Below are 16,608 nucleotides of genomic sequence, written 5' to 3'. Positions count from 1 at the left end.
ACACTGGCATTGTTGTTTTACCAGGCAGTGTGTGTGGGTGACAGCGGGGGGAATTATGTTCCAGTCCAATTGCCATCTGCCCAGCACAGCTTTCTGCAATGCAGCTCAACACAGGAATGTTTATTCCACAGGATGCAATACGTACGGACTCTGCTGGTGCAAGTGTGCCATCGTTTCAGATTCTTTTGAATTTCTTTTTAGCTGTGACTTAGTTCCCAGCCCTGTAAATGCTTCAGTGTCTGCATGGGTCTCCACATATAAATTGCATTACTACAGAAGCAAGTGATTTTTTTCTGACTCCAAGTATATATTAGTTTGGAGGATCAGGGTTTCTCAAATTATTACTTTTATATAAAAAAATTAGAGATATTTTGTTAGATAAATGCCTATCTGATTTTTTGTTCAAACATTCAGATTTACATATTTTAATGATTATTATTCCAAGATACCTATTAAAAGTTATTACCACTTAAAATTGCAATGGGAAAAACCCAGCTGCAAGATAGTTAAACTCTTTCTCTGCTAATAGCTGAAGGATGAGTGCAAGCATTATATATACTTCTTGGTGCTCTCAGAGACAGTGTTCCTGTTGTTATCTCATTTTCTGTTGCTGGAGAAGGTCCTCTGCCAAGCATTGCTCACTCATTAGCTCAGTTCCAGAGGTGATGCCAGTCGTGTTTTGAGGTTACATCGTAGCACCCTTGGAGCTGCTTGTTGCTCTGCTGATGCTGCTCTCCCAATGTGTGCAACCCAACCAGTGCTGTACCACAGCATGGCTTATTTCATAGGACATGGGGCTAACTGCACCTCACCCTGACCATCAGCGTCAGAGACATTTTTGGAATATGAGCAGCCTCGTCAAAATGGTGTTGCTTTTGTTTGAAACTTCCAAAGGAGGATTTTAATAATTTCATGAAAGATGGAAAAATGTCTTTTTCTATAAGTCATCCTGACAGCCCTTTCCCCTGAGACCATCTGGATGAAGGCACTTTTACCATCCGCCGTGTAGCCTATCACAGTGTCTTCCAGTATATCCAACAAGCTCAGTAACCACATGTGCTCCTGCTGAAGCTACTGGCAATGATATACCTAAAGATGAAGACACAAGTTATCACTGATGGGTTTACTTATTTAAATAGCTCACTTCCATTATTAGCATTTTCTGTGGACTTAGATGTCTCAACACTGGCAAGTGCTACATTCATAGTCTGAAGTCCTGAGAGATTTTTCTCCTCAAAGATGGCCCAGATGTGGATTCACAAAGTAGATAATAGTCTTTTCACCTGCCTCAGGTTTGCAGGTTGTTGGTTTTAGCTTGAGAGGATACATCCCCAAAAGGAAAATTGCCCCCTGAGGAGGTGAAAAATCTTGCTTCCATTGTTTCTACATTCAGTCTTGCAGGAGGTTTTGGTCATCTACACATTTCCTAGCAAATTATTCTGATCAGCAGGAAGAGTTGCCCAGAGAATTTACCCCTTGTTAGGAGCTATTGATGAGGAAAATGACCTTTCTTTCCCACAATCTATAACTTACATTCTGTTGTCATTTGCAATAACCATTAAAGAACAGAAGCAGTTATGGGAGAGATGTATATGAAGGAAGGTAGCTCAGAAGACAAACCATCAGTAAGCATTGGCCAGAGTGCATTCTAAATCCTTTTTGTATCAGTGGGAAATGAAATCTTTCTGCATGGGAAATAAAAGTAAAGGTATGTTATGATTAAAAAATTAAAGATCTCTTTAATTAGCTTCAGTCATCTTTAGTGATCACCGGAAATGGAAAGGTGGTGAGAGCAGGGGAAATGAAAACTCCTAATCCTTCAAATGCAAGTGAGGAGTTGTGATAAAGCCCAACTTTGTGGTAAGCATTGAAAGGGCCCCTTAATTAGTTTTTCTGGAAAGTTCACTGATGAAATACTGGAATAATGATCCCATATGTTCAAAAATGTCTAGTCATTAGCCAGCATGGTGACTGAACATACTAATGCATTTGCCTTTTAGATATTTCAAGAGCGGCTGGTGCTGCTGCCGATGCTGGGGAGGTCAGCTCTTTGTTTTGCTAAATCACATGGCGGCTTTCAGGACTGAATCATTTTCTTAGTCACACTGTGAGGATCAGTTCCCAGCAAAGAGAGGAGAATGATCATGTTCAAAGTGGAAAGGGCAAAGGGTTCAAGAGGGATGGGTTTGTTTTGTTCTTTTTCTGTTTTCTATCCTGGCCCTGGTCCACCAAAACGTGCAAGGATCTGGAGTAAATTAGCAGAACAAGTGTGGGACTGGCAGCCAACTGTCAATAAATTATTGATAGCATGAAAAACGTTTTTAATAACACTAAAGCACCCTAGGTTTTCAGACAGCTGCTCAGGTATGTTCTAAAATAAATGTCCTCACCTCATCTTTTTATAACTGTGACAAACAAGTATCCTGTCTAACAGAGATGATGACTGGGACCCTGAGACTGTGACTGGCTGAGGACAAGAAATCTCTTGGCTGACACCTCAGCTTGAAGTTATTGACTTTCACTCATTGAGATCATGGTCTGGAAGACTTGAATAATCTTCTCTAAACATTTTGGTGCAAGTTTACCTGGTCAAGCTCAATGAAATGAAAGACTTCTCATTGACTTCATTAGGATTGTATTAGGTGTAAGTTAAAAACAAGAAAGAGGGTTAGAGGTAAGTTAAGAACAATTAAAAGGAGAGGCGTTTCTGCAGATGGGATTTCAGAGTGGTAGGTTTGAAATCAGAGAAACTGACCAAAGCTGTTCCAGTTGGTGTGACTAGGAAAAAGACCTTGCATCAGTAGTAATGAAACCACATGAAAATACAAAATAAAATGAGTTTTGGACCAGTAGAAGACATGGAGGGTGGAATGGTGCAAGTAATTATCACATTTTCAAAACAACCAGGAGATCTTCAGCAGACCTTATTTTCAAGAGACAAGAAAAAAATTGAAAAGAAGATATATTGAAAAGACTCTTGAGTTTAATATTGCAAGAATAAGCATCTCAAATCTGATTTAATCTTTGTCCACTGGGGTGTTTATTTTTTCCCTTCTTACAACTTCCCTTTTAAAGTCTAGAGGACAATGGAAAATGTAGAATCAATAAACATACAATGATGTCTTTTTATTGGTCTCTCTTCCAGTGTTTGATGGAATTACAGGAAAAAAAGAAAGGTGTTTCTTAGGATAAAGTCTTAACACATTCTTCTTTTTAATCATATTTCCAAGCTAAGGCAGTGTGATTAGGTATTCTCTTTGTCCCTGGAATCAAGAATCTCAGCTGCAGGGGACATTTTCCTCCACTTACAGTAGAAGAACCCACATCAAGTTCATTTTTTATGACTTCCATAATCATGTATGGATTGTCACAGTGTGGGAGCTAGAGTTAATTTTAACTGAATTGTGGCCTAGAAAACATAGTTGCTTAATAAGCCTGAAATATACATCAGATCAGAATTTCCATTTCCAAAATTTGGAATGAGTTACTCATCTGTGAAGCTGACAACAGCTTCCATGTTTAAGTGCTAAACAGCTTTTATTGAGCCAACTTTTAGAAGGTGCTAATATCTAGATCCACATGTCTTCTATGTTTGCAATGGCGAATACTCAAAAAGAAGCATAATTTGGCTCAAAGTGAGTTGATATAACAAAAAAGTTCACATTCTTCCTATGTCATTCCTGCCTGAAACAGATATAGAGGCAATTTATTCAGAATAAATTATTGGCAGCCTTAGCTAAAATCACTTGCTCTGTGAAGCTTCCTCATGTACGTAACCAAAAGGAGCTGTCTGGTTACATCTGTTTTTGCACATCTTTCAAATATATCACATACAAGATCCAGCATTTGGGAATCTGGTGTCATCAGTGACACTGTCTAGGGAACTCTGAGTTCATAAACCAAAGAACAGATGATATCCATCCATTTATGTAGTTTTTTCTTCTGTGACAGATACAACATTGCTAATATTCTTCATTGTATTATTTAATGACATTCTTTATTTAATAAATGATGGCAGTATAATTTAACACAAAAAGGTATTTATGCACGAGAGGTTGCAAAATGTTCTTCGTTTTGCTTAACTGCTTAAGGACACCTTGAGAAGGAAGAAACAATGACATTGCTTATGAACAAATGAAGAATGTAGATTGGTCAGTTGAATTGTAATGTGGAATTACACATTTTGGACATGCTATTTAGTGGCAGATGCAGAAAATTCACAAAATCTGGGTTAAAGTTCCTTTACTTTTAGCTCATTTATCAGTCCACTCATTTTCTTCCCAAGTAACCATTATGTGCGATGGGACTCTGCTCTCTTGGAGATGGCTGAACACCTGCCTGCCCATGAGAAGCAGTGAATTAATTCCTTGTTTCGTTTTTCTTTGTGTGCACGGCTTTTGCTTTCCCTATTAAACTGTCTTTATGTCAACACGTGAGCTTTCTAGCTTTTACCCTTCTGATTCTCTCTGTGATCCTGCTGGTGGGGGAGTGAGTGAGTGGTTGCGTGCGGCTTGGTGGCTGGCTGGGGTTAAACCTCAACAACTCTCCAAGACTGTTGTTGCTCCTCTAGTGCCTCACAATTAGGCAACCCCACTGCAAGACCTCCCCAAGAGACCCATATTTTCTTGTCTTGCCTGCTCTGGTCCTCCTCTAGTGGCTATAGAGGTTGACACACCCAAATTTGCTTTTGCAGGAAGAGGAGAAGAGGAAGATTGGGGATCTCCAGGCTCTTCACAGGGGGTAAAAGGAAGCTTTGTGGCACTCCCGTTTTCTTTTATTTTTTTCCAGAAGGTGGTTTGGCTAGAAAACTAACTGAACTGCACTAAAGGGTCGGGGATAGAAAGAGCTATGTTTTTTTTACTTCTCGGCTAGCCAGCTGCATCTTCACTCACATTTCTGTTTAGTTTTGTAACAACACAAGCTGGGGTGTTTTCCTTTCTTGTGTATGTTGCCTATGTTCTTGTGGAGAGCTTACATCAGTGTCAACCCAGCAGTCTGCTTCCAGGATGGGGCATCTTGCAGAGTGTGGACTGCAAGGTTGTGTGGGTGTTTCAAGAAATGTTTGTGTCTTCTTTCTTGCTGCTAGTCTATTGCATACCTCTGAAAGAGGTAGAAGAATTTGTATCAGTCATCAAATCTTTGCTCTTTTGGAAACATCAAGCTTTTCAGATTGGCCTTCTGGCTGAGCCCATGTGTTAGAATTGGGGAATGCAACCCAGACATTCCTAGTACATGCTGATGTAAATACCTGTTGAATGGGGTCTGGGGATTTTCAAGGCTTGTTTGCAAGACAGACCACAGCAGAGTAGTTTTCAGCAGGCAAGGTGTAGAATTTCAAAGTCTTAGGTCACAGAGTCCAAAAATGACGCCTTATGTTTCTGTACTGTGCTTTAGTAGATGAAATCTCAGATTCATCCTCAGCAGATGTACACTGCCAGTGCTGGCTTTTGTAAAGAGGCTGTTACTCAATGAATTTTCTATGTTTCATCAGAGCAGAACTGTGGGAAACATCACATGAAAGTAATACATCATATAAAAGATATTAAAAAGGTGAAAAATATACCTGTGGGAATTGTCTCATAATTTTATTATCCAAACCTCAAGAATTTGCCAAACAGGGCTGTAAATCTCAGAGGACTGGCTATCTCACAAAATTTCTGTTGCTTTGCTAAGGAAAATAGGACAAGTGCACATTTTAATTCTGAGTACTTTGTTGCGTCTGTTTCTAGTCTGTAACTGAGCAAAGGAAGTGCAGTGGTGTATGAAAATGAAACTGAACAAGAAAAGGAACTGCTTTTCTAAACATCTTGGCATTTGGCCAGGTCTTTTTGGTGATGTAAATTGGGAAAACTGTTGGAAAGCTGAGAGCCGCTCTAGGTTACACCACAGGAGAATCTGGCACGTAACATTTGACAGGTTTTTGGAATTTAGATTTTCAAGACACAAAATATAAGGCTTTTATTTAAGTACTCAGGTGCAAATATAACCTAAGCTCTTCTTAGGTATCTGAAAATATCTAGCTCTTTAAAAACAGGCTCAAAGAATTAACACACAAACTAGCCAGAGGTCTTGCTGTATCAACATTATAGCATCACTTTTGCATAGTCACGCCTATCATAGTTCAATGACTGCCCCCATATCACCCTTTTTAAGCTAAATTCAGCGGTAACTGACTAATTAAACAACTTTGAGATGTATTTCAGAACCTATTGACTAAAAAGCTATATTCTTTCAAAGCTGAAAGTGTTGCCTTAGGGGAATTAAGTCAGCCCTTTAAATTTTTTAGTAGCATGGCTTTCTGTTTAATAGGTTTTGAAATACATCTCAAACTCACTTAATTAGTTATAGTGTATTTTAGCTCTGGAAAGTGGTTGGCTTTCTCCAGGCATGGACACCAACTAGTAGGGTTTGCTGCAGGCATCCCACTTGCATACCAGGCTGAATATGTCAGCGTTCCCTGCAGGTGCAGTGAGGCAGATGATGGTGGAGTGCAAGAAACTGGATGTCACTAATGGGGAAAGGGTGTAGGAGAGACCAACCTGCTGCTTGAAGCACCTTGTGCAAGGGTTTACATGCGTGCTGGGTGTTTCAGGTCCCCTTGAATATCTTGACTGGCTTTCCATCAGCAATGTTGGAAGCCAAGGCAGTGCTGATGAGTTCCTGTTGCTGCAGAGGGTGTCAAAGGTAATTTAAGGTTTTGTGGAATATTCTGCTTAAGAAATGTGCAGGACTTCTACAGGGAGGTATCATCTCTGACAGCCTATATGACAGCCATTTATGTCTCAAATACTTTAGGACAGCTCATGCAGTCAGACACATATGTCCATATGTTTAGGTAACTTAATTTTTTCTGTTGTGTCTGTATACACCTAAATTCCTAAATTAGTTATTTAGTTAGTTAGTTTGTTTGTTTTTTTAATCTGGAGCTGAATCTTCCGCACAGTGGTGTGCCTAAGCATGTTGAGCTCCTTGAACCATCCCAGCCGCAGTAAAGTGCTCTGCCTGTGCCTGGTCTGCATGGTGGAAGAGCGGGGGGACTCCTACTGTTTTTGGGATTGTAAATCTTTCCTTCTTCCAAGTAGAAGCAAAGGTGCTCTGCTAGGCTCCTGGTCACTTCTCTCTATGGTCACTGGCCTGAACCCACGGTGGTGCTCTCCTTCATCTTCACAGAGGAGAGCATTCAGACTAGTGTTAATGAGCTGCATGGTTAATTACCTGTAGGTGCTACTTGAAACTTACTGGTTTTACACTAGAAAGGTAAATTCAGCAGCGTCTGCCACAAAAACTGCTTAGAACAAATGTCTATAGATATCACACTGCCCTTCAAAATCAGGTATCACTCTCTCTGCTTTTATCAGAACAGATAATTTGTTAATACTCACATTAGTCAGTTTTCTCACTGAGGTCTATTATTAGAAAATAACATGCTTATTTTCTAATATAGCATATACAAACTTAACCTGTCTACTAGATTTATGGGTGCTATTTTTTTCTGAGTCTTGTCTACTGCTTATTTTCTTCAGAGTTCTTTTTTCTTTCTGAAACCACGAGAGACATATTTTGAGAAAGACTTTGACTAACAGCTGTTTGACCTGCCAGGTTGGAAATCTTTTCTACTGATTCTGTTCTACTGCCAGGCTGAAACAGAATGAAAATACACAGATTCAGGTGATTCTTCTGAGTACTGACACTAAGGTTTTTTGAACCGAATTTTAAATTTACCTTCTGAAACTAGGGCTAAAGCAGGGACATAACTGATCTGGGAACTTGCCAGAAATCACTGTCTTTTCTGTCGCTGTTTCTGTTCCTTATTTTCCCCAAAAGTTCTTCATTATGTTTTTGAGTGTTTTTGAAGCAAATCTTTGAGATTGTCCAGGTCCTGTGCATCTACTGTCATACAAGGAATAATTCAAGTAAAATAAAAATTATTCTAACCTTCCCTTTAAATTCAAGCAAAGCTTACTGCAAATAATTCCAAAGAATTTCAGTGCTCAACAGCTTCTGAGCTCTTTAAAATCTGTGCAAAGCCACAACAAAAGAGGAAGACAACCCCCCCTTCCCTATTAATAAGGAAAATGAGCTTAAAGAAGAATAAATTTTGCGAAGTTATTATTTCTGTTAACCAAAATAAACAAATATCAGTCTAACTGCAGCAAAGCCAACATTAACAAAAATTATATAATAGTATACAAACCTTAGTCAATTCTGAAAGCTGTAACTGGTCATTATGATGAAATCAGATAAAATCCCCATCCCTTCTCATACAAAGACTTGATAGAGGGGTAGCTAGGAAGTTATTGGTAAGACAGTGACTGACTCAGTGACACTGATTGGACTGGTGTGCCTGTGCTAGGACATATTTACATCTGAGCAGGCCTGGAGTATTCAAAGGCACAGGCTGCCTCTAGTCTGGGGTACCTACATGTGCTCCAGCATCATTTTCCATAAACCTCATCCCTGAGCAGAGCTGCCTGAATTATGTGCCAGGACTGGTTTTGTTTGATGATCTCAAGTACTTTTTTCTGCTTACAGCTTATTCGCAAATGGCTTTGAGATTTGTTTAGATTTGTTAACATTTTTGTGGGCATAAATAAACTGTTAATGAAATAATTAGCTTCTATGGTAAGGTGATGGCACATATTTATGGCATAGGAAAAGTCTCTGAACTCTGGTGATACTGTCCCTGCTCCATAACTGGACAGTCTGCAGTTTATATGCAGTGGTCTCTACCCTGTTCAGGGCATTCAGAAATATTTGTTACAGCTTGATAAAGAAATAAGCAGTTGCAGTGCTAATAATGTTATAGATGCTTGTTCTAACCAATATTTATGAGGTTTCTACTCTCCATTATTGACCCCACAGCTCTCAGCATTGTGCCAGACTGCAGGGACACCAGCGAAACAAGCCACTGGGCTTGGATTGCATTTTAAAAAGTTTGGTTTCTTTTCTTCGCTTTTTGTGAAAGCAAACCACTTATGAGAAGATACCAGTCATCAAAGAAACAGAGACAATAAAGGTAGGGTTGGGTGTTGCCTTCTAGGAGGATGTATTATTTATAGGTGGAAACTTTTACTATTTTAATACATCTGCATAGGCCTAGTTGTGTTTGGCCTCAGGCAGGCAGTCAGAGTATTAGGAAGAGCTGAATTAACTATCCCAAGTTAAAACATATTGAACATTGACCTTTTGCTATTTTTATTTCCTCAGAAAGCATGTTTTCAGCAAGAAAGGAGCCTTTTCTGGTTTTCTGGTTTTTGTTTTCAGGAAATAAGGATTGATAATATTTCACCCAATTTTCCCACACTCATCTTTCAGGATTGCTTAGGAAAACAATTTTTTCATAAATTTTTAATGCCTTTCATAATTTTCCTTGAACAAACAACAATATCCTTTTCTTACTTATGCTAATAAGTGGAACACAGTTGTAATGAAGAAAAGTAATATTTGTGTTGCAGCAGAGCAAAATTTTAGTATTTTAAAAAGATCTAGAAAACCAGGAAAATAAAATTGACTTCCTTTTATTAATGAATGCTTTCAAATGAGCAGATCAGTTAACGTGCAAAAAGTTCTGCTGGACTGTTTTGACTCACGATATCTTGTGCCTGGTCTATGCAGTATATTAGCACACTGAAATAGTGTTCCAGAATACAGACTGGATTTTTTAAACAAGATCAGGAGGGTTTTTTTTTATTTTATCAAATATAGTATTCTGGGCACAAAAATGTATTTAGACTGATGAGGTCTTGCCTCACTTCCTTGGAAGCAGTACAATGGGAAGCTGGGTTATCATTGCAATCTTCCCTCTCCTCCCTACCTCTTTCTTTCCATGAACAGTAGGGACTGAAACTACAACTGTTCCACCACAAACAAACCACTTACCCTGAGTTAAGTATTTCGCTTCAACAAAACACAAGGGCATATCTTGCTAGAGTTTGTTAAGATAACAGTGGGTTTTTGGAGGCTGGTTGTAATAACTAATCCACCGTGGCAAAATACAAATGTGGCAAAATTTATGTTACCTTGTTGTGGCATCTCCCATCTGTTCTTTCCAGTTCACCAAATTCTCCTGCACCTTGCCCCTTTCACAGCCCACCCACTTACCCAGCACTCCCAGGAGCCAGTAGCACCCCTTGCTGACAACCTCCAGCAGATGAAAAATTGCTGCCCTTTGCCTGCACTACTGGCCATGCCGTGCTAAAGGGGCAGCTGCAGTCCACCAGTATGGGGGCTCCTCTGGCTCCACCATCCGCTGCTCTGATCTCAAGGCTTTTTCTCCAGCACATTTTCAGGCCTAGATCATAAACAGCATGTATATTTTACTACTTTTGCTTTTAATGACATTGTTATTGACTTACCGCAAGTCCAATATAAATAAACCTAATTAATTGTCTTCTACCTTTATATGTCTGAATGATGTGTCAGTTTTTCATTTGCTTTCCTAAATAATGGAAAAAGTGTGCACAAATTTTATGAGTTAGTACTAAATGGCTAAAGTAGACACAATTAGGAGTTGGGAGCCTCTTTGGACTAATTATAGGACACAGTGTTTCAGTTCCATTTAACTTTCTCAAATCCAGTCTGGAGCAATGGTAACAAAGAGCCTGGCGTGGTGACTGGCCAGTGTTATGGAGTGTAAAACTAGTGGGCTGATCCTTGCCCCTGTTCCTCCTAATGGACAGATGTTCATACAAATACCCTCACCCCCGTCACCCTCAGCCAAGACATGAGGGATGGCAACTTTCCCGATCTCCCCTTCCCCTCTCCAGACTGATCACTCCCCTGTAGCCCTGTGACTGAGTCCCAGGTTATGAGAAGCTTTTCCTGTGTGGGCTGCAGCCCCAGAAGTGATTTTGCAGGGAGCCAAAATGCACCACAGTGGGATGCTGGATGCACTGAATGAAGTCCACAATCAGCACGATGCCTAAGGGTATGCCTGGTTTTCAATAAAGTTGTGCAGCTGACATCAAATGGAGCTTGCTCTTTAGTACTGTGCTTCTTTCAGGCTGGGAGGATCAGTTTTAAGAAGTAGACATCTCAGGTTATGCAGGGAAGGGTTTTTTTGTTGTTGTTGTTCTTGTGGGGTTTTTCTCCCTTTTGTAAATGAAGTAAGTAAATATCTTATTTGGTTGGAAAGGTAATACTCTGCTTAGGTAATCTGTTGTTTTGAAGGATCTTGCTTATATTAAAGCAAACAGTATCTGTATCTATCCAGCTTAGCTATTTGCAGGACATTTATCCCTGCAGTGTCTGAGAGCCAAGCAGGATCATTAAGGGAAATGCTAACATGTTGAAATCCTAAATGAGAACTGCATTATGGGATAAGTTCAATTTCATATCATAGTGGGAAAACTACAACCTTGCTGTAGATGAATGGGGTATTGAAACCAAGCTGTATTAACTTTTTATGCTGTGATTATTTTTCCCCCTTTTAACTTTCTGTTTGTTAGAGACTTTAGATCTTGATGGGTTATAAAGCTTGAGGCGGGAGGGGGAAAAAGTTATATAATAAACCCAAGCAGCATCAGTAGATTGGAGAGCAAGAACAACCTGCCTCTCTGTGAGCTGCAGCTGATGAAGGGTACAAAAAGAAATGATTGACACCAGCATACAAACACACGCCCTGACTAGACACAGCAACATAGCTTAATCTCAAAGTTATATCCTGTGACGAGAGGAAAGAATACAGGCTTTAAAAGTAAACCATTTTGCAAACATAAACCCCCCATATATTGGAGCGAGCCCCTGGGGAGCAGCAGTGTGCCCCATGCCCCTCCTTTGCTCCCGCTCCCTGCAGATCCCGCTCCGCAGGCTGCAGGCAGGTTCAAACAAGGTCAAAGTGTCTGGCTTCTTGGCAGGAGCTGTCCTTTCTGCAAACTTAACAAATGGGATCCAGGTGCAGAAGATATTCTTTGCAAATATGTCCTCCATTGCGCCTGTAATGTTTTCCATTGCCGGGGCTGGAGCTCCCAGGTTGTATTAGTCCCTTGCTGATCAGAAAGGGGTTTGACAATGACCAGTTGCCAAGAGAAGGAACTTAATCAAATTAGAACACATAAAATTTCCGAAAAACATACTATGAATTCAGCACTACATGCAGCTGCCTAGAGCAGAGGTCTTGAGCACCCTGCCCATAGGCTGGAGTTTTATTTCTTTGTGGGCCATATGGCACATGAAGCTTGGAAACAGGCTTACTTTAGTAATAAAATGCTTCTCACCCACCTGGCTACAAAGCTAACCTCTAAAAGCAAGATAAGCATAACAGATAAAGAGTTCTCTTCCTTATGTGAAATGGGAGCTCTGGGAAAAATTAATTCCTTCCGACACTTTCTACCTTTGCACTGCACTGCACTGGGATGTTCACTCTGAAGTGTAATAAGGATATAAATATCTGTCAAAATTACCAGTTTTTGTCAAATGAACTAGGTAGAAGAAAGAAACATAAAGCTGGAAGAGAGAGACTTTCTAAATCAACAAATGTTGCTGGTAATAACCTTATTACAATATGACCAGTCAAGCTTAGTTTGAGTTGGGAAAAAAATAAAACCGCTGAAGGGAAAAGTGGGACTTGCTGATGGGAAGGAAATTTAGAAGCTAGAAAGTTAGGGCTGAAAGAAAGAAACAAGTAAGGGACAGGGAAAGGGGAAGAAAGAAGTAAAAAAAAAAAAAAAAAAAAAGAAGAAAAAATAGTGGGAGAAAGTACAAGGCTAACTAACAAAAGAAAAAAAAAGAGAAAAAATGGACAAAATACTTCTGAGGCATATTTTCTTGCTGATGGTGATCGGTATGACTTGAATGGCTGCTGATGACAGCTATGAGCCTTTTATTGTATATGAGACATATGCCAGCTCTGATTGTAGTATAACTTCCTCCGTAATGTCACTGCTGTTGTGTAACAGGTAATAAATTTTCATTTGATGATGTTTGCTTCCTGGGAACACTTGAGTTTTACTTGGGAATTACAAAAAAAGTGGTGTTTCATCTTGAGTTTTACTGAAAGCATTTTTTACCTGTACATTCAGAAACACAAATAGTGTATTTGCACAGTTAAGTGCAACACATGCAGGCTGTGTCTAGTTATGGACCACAAGCCCATAAGAGGCATTATTTCTCTTCCTGACTGAATGAATTACGCAGCTAGTCATTATGGGTCAAGCTCTGAATTGTACCACACTGCATTACTTCATCTCTGTGTTGTTCAGTCAAAGACACAAAAAAACTCACCATGGGATTTAGATGTCTACCCTACTCTATATTCAATTGAGATATTTGCAAGATGCAATTTAATTGGATTTTCATACTGGTTGGAGCTTAAAATCAAACTTCATTATTGGCTCACTCAAATGGCAAATACATGGAAAGTTGTGAGTGGCTTTGGATGGGATTAATGAACCTAATAAATTAGTCATCCAGCTGTGTTATGAAAACAATTTTTTTCTGGAATGTTTGCTTTCAACTTGCCAAGCAATGCTTCAGCTTTGTATGGTTTTGCAGCAATTTTCAGCAGAGCCTGGCAACAATACCTAACTCAATATTAGCTTTGTCCTATGCAGAATGGCTTGTAGGCTGGTCCCAGTAAGCTGACATTCCTTTGCAAATTGGTCAGGACTTAAAACTATCTTCTGTCACTGCCCCTCATTTCACATTAACCTTAACTGATGCCCAGAAGGACCTAACTGCAGGGCACTGGAAACAAATGTACCAGAAATCCATCCTTCCACAGTTTTACCACCAGGCATTAGATATATCAGAGATCATTCTATTTAATTTATGAGGTGTGAGAATCAAATAACCTATATAAAAATTTATGTTGTGTCTCTAGATGTCCAATCGAGATTGAAATATGTCTGGTTAACTTCCAAATAAATTGACTCCTCCAGAGTTTTCACTGAATTTTTCTCCCAGGCTAGAGTATGATTGAGTTTTATAGGTTTAACATTGTGAAGTAGCACCTTAGAGAGAGTAGAGTTGAGCCATTTGCCCATACCATAGGCATATGCTATTGTTTCAATACCAGTGAGGGGAACTCACTTTAGAGGGAGTTTATGATTCTGCTTTGCCTGTAATTACCGATTAAAATGGTACCATAGCAACATTTGAAGAGAATCAAGCCCAGCCTACTGAGGGATAGAGGTAATGTTGTGGGAGGTATTTTTGGATGCTTCTCAGCCAGCAGAAATTCAGTCATCATCTTCAGGTTAACTGGGATTGGCGAAAAGGAAACTTAATTACACTTTTGAGTCACGTTCTCCCAGACAGATGAATGGGATGTTGACACTTGTGCATCCATCCGGTCAGACACCCCTCTTATCAAAAACATAAGCAAAACATATATGAAAGCAAATTCAGGCACTCTCCTCCAGTGTACCTATTGCATGGAACCCTGCAAGCTGCTGGGACACGTGCTAAGGAATTGCCATCTTGGTGGGTCTTTCCTTGTGGCTGGGGTTGGTGCATCAGGCTGTGCCACACTTTCACACTTCTCCACTGCAGTGCTAGAGGTGGAGCTGAACATGGGACAACTTTGTCCATCCTGGAGAGGGGGACGTACGAATAGTCCCTCTGGGCATGGGTGTACGTTTCCCCTTTGGTACCTCCTTTTTGTTGCTGTTATATCATCATGCCTTGAAATGTGGGTGGTAGCTCCGGTTAAGGGTGTGTTATGGTTTAGCCCTGGCCAGCAACCAAGTGCCATGCAGCTGCTTGCTCACTCCCACAGCAGTGGGACTGGGAAAGAATTGAAAGACTGAAAAAGAGAAAACTTGTGGATTGACATAAAATCAGTTTAATAGGTAAAGCAAAAGCCATTCATGGAAGCAAAGCAAAACAAGGTTCAGTCACCTCCAGGAAAGCAGGGCTCCATCATACGTAATGGTTGCTTGGAAGACAAGTGGTATAACTCCAAACGTCCTGGCTTTTCTCCTTTTCTCTTTACTTTATATACTGAGCATGATGTCATGTGGCATGGAATATCTCTTTGGTCGGTTTGGTCAGCTGTCCATGTTGTGTCTTCTCCTAATTTCCCATCCAACCCCAGTCTCCTTACCACTGTGGCAGTAAAAGTAGAAAAGGCCTTGGCTCTGGGTAAGCCCTGCTCAGCAATAACAAAAACATCTCTGTATTATCAACCTTTTATTCATCACAAACCCAAAACATAGCCACAGCCCATGTTGGCCACTGGGAAGAAAATTTACTCTATCCCAGCCAAAAGCAGCACAGGGTAGAAAGCTGTATTTTTGCCTTGATGTGTGTATAATGTAGCTGAGCTGAGGACAATACATAGGAGAGCAGATCCAACACTAGCAATGCTTTAGGAGTGATAGGGACAGGAGATGTGTTGGTCAGGGGACAACTTCAACAAAGGGATTGGTTATGCAAATTCTGATCACCAGAGATTAAGCAGATATTAAGCAGAAGTCAATTGCAAATTCTTCAATATAGCTGAGCCTAAACCTGGCATTTTTAACACTCTTCACCCATCCATAAAAAACACTTGTGGTAATGTTAATCACACCTTACTAGTTGGCAAAGGAATCTGTGCAAAGACTGCACACAAGATTGTTTTTTTCTTCTAGAAGTGGCAAAAGCAAGATTGGAGAATTGGCAGAAGAACTGTGGTCTCACTACCCATTTTTTTTTACCTAAATTTTTTCCTTTACTCTGTTAAATCTGGGGCAGGACTTATGTTTTACACTCTAGGGAAGCAGCTTTGCCTTACCTTTCACATTGTGTACCATTTCAGGCTTTGACTTGATGATTGTCAAGAATTTGTAGGGTAGGCAAAACAGCAAAACAGAAACATCTAAATCTCTGATCTTTTTGTGAAAACTTACAACTGGCAGAAGGACTACGGTTCCTTGGGGCTGTTAAATCCTGTGGGAGCTCTTGAAAATTATAACAGATTTCAATGACTGTGTGTAGCAAATATGACCCATGATTCCACCTATGTTTTCCTTTAGTTTTTTTTTTTTCAATTCCTACCCCTCCACTTTGTTCCTTTCATCAGCTCTTTTTAATTTTGTCCTGCCCTTGATTTTTTCCTGGAATAATCTAGCTCTCTTGGGCTCAGTCTTCATTAAAAAGGAAAAAGAGTTATCTAACGTGTCTTACCTAACAGCCCTGTTTTTTCCAGTAAAGGTGAGAAAGGTGATTTTCTTTTCAGGCCTGCCAATTCTTGTCTTTTCTTCTGAGATTGCTCACCAGCATGGAGATGGCTTTGTGCGGTAAATTCCTCTTTCACCGTTCTGCTCAGAACTGGGTCATGACCACCATATTGTACCAAGGTTGTCGTGCAGCTATCCATTCAGAAAGATTTCCAGTGAAAACCAGCAATATTTTTTCCTTTGAAGTGTTGATAACAGCTATTGTTGGGTTCTTCCTGTCCTGGGTGAGTTTACATAAGTGATTGTGTATGTGTGTGAGATAGCAAAGGGAGAAGAAGCAGATGGAAGAGTAGTAGTAACTGGAGAGTGGATGAGTCCACAGCACATGGGTAAAGGAAATGCTGGGAGAAATAATTACTGCTGTAATCTGATTTGCTAATAATCCATTTATAAAACAGTTATGATATATACTTGTAGGAATGTGACTGATCATAACTACAAATAGTAT

The 16,608-nt window shown here is 39.9% G+C and overlaps 1 long non-coding RNA gene across 2 annotated transcripts in view; it reads left to right on the top strand.

The window, feature by feature from the left end:
- The window catches only part of LOC126640436 (uncharacterized), a 102,610-nt gene extending 86,326 nt beyond the window's left edge, over positions 1-16,284 (top strand). For both annotated transcript variants that reach the window (XR_007629040.1, XR_007629039.1), the window contains exon 4: positions 16,160-16,284. This is a non-coding gene — a long non-coding RNA (uncharacterized LOC126640436). The remainder of the gene's footprint in view (positions 1-16,159) is intronic.
- The last annotated feature ends 324 nt before the right edge of the window (positions 16,285-16,608 follow it).

This window comes from Myiozetetes cayanensis, unplaced genomic scaffold (genome assembly GCF_022539395.1).
Source record: "Myiozetetes cayanensis isolate MyiCay16 unplaced genomic scaffold, myiCay2020 scf2-11, whole genome shotgun sequence".
NCBI classification, from domain to species: domain Eukaryota; kingdom Metazoa; phylum Chordata; class Aves; order Passeriformes; family Tyrannidae; genus Myiozetetes; species Myiozetetes cayanensis.
Note: the sequence above shows the minus strand (reverse complement) of the source record. Positions and strands in the feature narration are given on the sequence as shown.